General features: G+C 33.3%; 1 non-coding gene across 1 annotated transcript; it reads right to left on the reverse strand.

The window, feature by feature from the left end:
* Positions 1-1,461: 1,461 nt before the first annotated feature.
* Positions 1,462-1,568, reverse strand: LOC137760403 (U6 spliceosomal RNA). Its single transcript, XR_011073348.1, has one exon. It is a non-coding gene; the product is annotated as a U6 spliceosomal RNA (small nuclear RNA).
* Between the last annotated feature and the right edge of the window lie 2,627 nt (positions 1,569-4,195).

Raw genomic sequence — 4,195 nt, forward strand, 5'->3', positions numbered from 1 at the left:
ATACATATATTCATTCTTTTTCAGATTCTCTTCTCATATAGGGTATCACAGAATATTGAGTAGAGTTCCCTGTGCTATACAGTACATCCTTGTTGGTTATCTATCTTATATATAGTAGTGTGTGTGTGTTAATCCCAAGCTCATGATTTATCCCTCCTGCCCAAGTTTCCCCTTTGGTAACCATAAGTTTGTTTTCGGTATCTGTAAGTTGGTTTCTGTTGTGTAAATAAGTTCATTTGTATCATTTTTAAAATTAGATTCCACATATGAGTGATATCATATGATTTTTGTCTCTGTCTGACTTACTTCACTTACTATGATAATCTCCAGGTCCATCCATGTTGCTGCAAATTGAATTATTTCATTCCTTTTTATGGCTGTGTAATATTCCATCATATATATGTACCACATCTTCTTTATCCATTCCTCTGCTAATGGACATTTAGGTTGCTTCCATGTCTTAGCTATTGTAAATAGTGCTGCAGTGAACATTGGGGTGCATGTATCTTTTCAAATTATAGTTTTCTCCAGATATATGCACAGGAGTGGGATTGCTGGGTCATATGGTAGTTCTATTTTTAGTTTTTTAAGGAACTACCATACTGTTCTCCATAGTGGTTGTACCAATTTACATTCCCACCAGCAGTGTAGGAGGGTTCCCTTTTCTCCACACCCTCGCCAGCATTAATTGTTTGTAGACTTTTTGATGATATGGCCATGGAGTGTTTTAATTATTTTCATTTAATCTAATCATTGATAAGTTGGATTTAAACATTATATCTTTTAATATTATTCCTTTAATTTTTTTCTTTCTTGTTATTATCTTTCCATTGTTTTTATGACTTTTTTTAGTGATATATATAGTATTTTAATTTTTCTTCTGTATTGATTTTTTAAAATTAATTTTTATTGGAGTATACTTGCTTTACAATGTTGTTAGTTTCTGCTGTACAACAAAGTGAATCAGCTATACATATACATATATCCCCCTTTTTTGGATTTCCTTCCCATTTAGGTCACCACAGAGCACTGAGTAGAGTTCCCTCTGCTATACAGGAGGTTCTCATTAGTTATCTATTTTATACATAGTATCAATAGTGTATATGTGTCAGTCCCAATCTCCCAATTCATCCTACTCCCCCGCTTTCCCCCTTGGTATCCATACGTTTGTTCTCTAGGTCTGTTTCTGCTTTGCAAATAAGATCATCTATACCATTTTCCTAGATTCCACATATATGCGTTAATATACGATATTTGTTTTTCTCTTTATGACTTACTTCACTCTGTATGACAGTCTCTAGGTCCATCCACATCTCTGCAAATGACCCAATTTTGTTCCGTTTTATGGCTGAGTAATATTCCATTGTATATATGTACCACATCTTCTTTGTCCATTCCTCTGTTTTAGGTTGTTTCCATGTCTTGGCTATTGTAAATAGTAAAAGTAGTATTGTAAATAGTAAGAATATGGAGCACTTCACGAATTTGCATGTCATCCTTACACAGGGGCCATGCTAATCTTCTCTGTATCTTTCCAATTTTAGTATATGTGCTGCCAAAGCAAGCACTGTATTGATTTTTAATATTTGTTTTAGTAGTTTCTCTAGAGCTTATAATATTCATCTTTAAGTTATCACAGTCAGCTCTTAAGTGTGTGACTTCAAAACCAGTGTTAAAATTTTATAACATAGCATAAATCCATTTGTTTCCTCTTGCCTTTTGTGCTCTTATTATCTTCTATTTTATCAGTACATATGCCAATAAATAAATAAATAAATGCTATTAGGTTGGCCAAAAAATGTGTTTGGGTTTTTCCATAAGATGTTTTGAAAAACCTGAATAAACTTTTTGGTCAACCCAATCGTTTTGCTTTAAACAATTGATAGTATTTTAAACAAATTCAATAAAATATATACATATGCAAACGTAAAGAAGAATTACGCATTTTACATTTAACCTAGGTATTCATATTTTCTGTTACTCTTCATTTCTTTCCAGAGGTCTGAGGTTCCTTCTGGTATTAATTATTTTCAACCTGAAAAATGTCTTTCTGCATTTTTTGTAGTGAGAGTGCTGAAGATCGTTTTTCACCTTTTGTCTGAGCATGTCTTTATTTTTCTTTATTGTTTAAAGTTAATTTTTATAGCATATGGAGTTGTAGGTTGACAATCCCACTTTTTTTCCCAACTCTCCACATTTTACTTATAGATACTGTTTCATGTCTTCTTGTTTTCCTTTTAGTATAGTGCTCCCAAATGTGCCTCTTTTTTTGGCTTCTTTTTGAATGTTTTTCATATGTTTGTTTTTTTAACATTTTGACTGCTAATAGGCTTAGGTGTGGTTTTCTCTCTATTTAGCCTGTCTGGGGTTCACTGAGATTTGTGGATCTGTGGGTTGATATCTTTCATCAGTTTTGAAAAATTCTTGGTCATCTTTTCTTTAAATGTTTCTTTTGCCCATTTTCTCTCTCCTCTTCTGAAAATATAATTATGTGTAGATTTCAGCTTTTGATATTGCCTCACAGGTTTTGGTAATTATATTCTTTAAAAAAATTTTTTACTCTATTTTTATTTGTGTTTAAATTTGGATAATTTCTGTTCACCTGTCATCTGATTCACTGATCTTTTCACCTGCTATGGCCAGTCTGCCATTATTCCAAATTTAATGACTTTCTCATTTCTGATTTTTTTTTTTAATTTCTAAAATTTCTAGCTGGTTCTCTTTTATAGTTTACTTTTCTGTATTTATATTTCTCTTCCATTTAGATGTTGTTCTTCTTTTTTGCTAGGTATTTTGGCAATTTTAACATAATTTAAATTCTTGTTTGATAATTCCAGTATCTTGGACCATCTCTGAGTTTGCTTTTATTGTGTTTTAATTTGTTTTACAGTCTTTTTAATTGAGGAACTTTATTTTACACCCCCCCCAAATTCCTATCTTTCATTATTTTTCTTTAGGGGGCCATAATTATCCCTATATTAGTATTTCTACTTCTGTCCTCCATATCACTTAACTTTGCTTTTATATTTTATATTTTCTCATACTTTTCTCTTCTTCTGAAGAATTTCTATTCTTGTTCTTCCAGTTTTTGAATTTGTTTCTTAGCTATGTCTGTCCTACTATTCTATGTACTCCAATCTTAATTCAACAGTTATGTTTTTCATACCACGGCTAGGTCTGCCTTATCCACCTTTGAGGGTTAGAGGTGGATATTGCCCAAATTGGAGATATCCAGGAACCAGAAAACTTAAAATTACTTCTCGGTCCATGAAAAATCCCTTCTCTCAGCACCTCAGTCTGGGAACAAGCACAGTTTAGAAGAGATGCTTAGATTGAGATTAACCAGCCATAGAGGCTTAGCGGGAAAGGAGTGAGGAAATAACTGCCCCAGTTAGTTTTAACCCATCCTCAGTTTTCAGCTCTTTACAAGTGTGAAACTTCTGACAGCATATACCTAAATTTTGTTTTTCTTTTTTTATCTGTTAATATTTTTCTTTTAATGGAAGAATTTAGTCTACTTCTATCTATTGAAAATATTGGCATATTTTGACCTATTTCTAATAATTTATTTCAGTTTGTCCCACTTCCCTGGTTTTGTCTCTGGGCACATCTATACTAGAGATCTGAGTCATGGTAGGTGTAAGGATAGATACTCTTTGTTCTAAAGCAATGGTAGGGAAAAATCAAGAACTGAGCTCCAACCATTTCTTTACTCTGTTATCCTTCTACATCCAAACTGAGTTCTTCTTGCCCCAGGTTAAGCCCTCATCCCATATACACCATTGAAAAGTAGCCTCCTTTCATTCTAGGGATTTTCACAATTTTCTGTGCTTTCTTTCAATAATCTCTCCTGGACTGATCTTGAAGAAAAGAGTCAGCAGTTATGAGCTCAGCAGCATGGTAGGATCTGGAGCCAGACCCTAGTGTATTTTGATGAATAATCTTATCATAACCACTTGTCTTCTGGAATGCCTTTCCAAACTGAAGACCTTGGCAAGTTACTCTTCAGTCTGATGGAGGACTTTATGTTTCATCCATCCAGTAGGTTATTGTATTAGCCACGATCTGGAAAATAAATGGATCGTCATTGAAACCAGCAGCTTCTATGAAAAATGAATTTCAGTGAATGATGATCAGTTTTAACGTAGGATTTCTGATCAAGCAAACCTAGTGAAATTCCTAGTGAATTGTCCTA

Source organism: Eschrichtius robustus, chromosome 2, assembly GCF_028021215.1.
Source record: "Eschrichtius robustus isolate mEscRob2 chromosome 2, mEscRob2.pri, whole genome shotgun sequence".
NCBI classification, from domain to species: Eukaryota; Metazoa; Chordata; class Mammalia; order Artiodactyla; family Eschrichtiidae; genus Eschrichtius; species Eschrichtius robustus.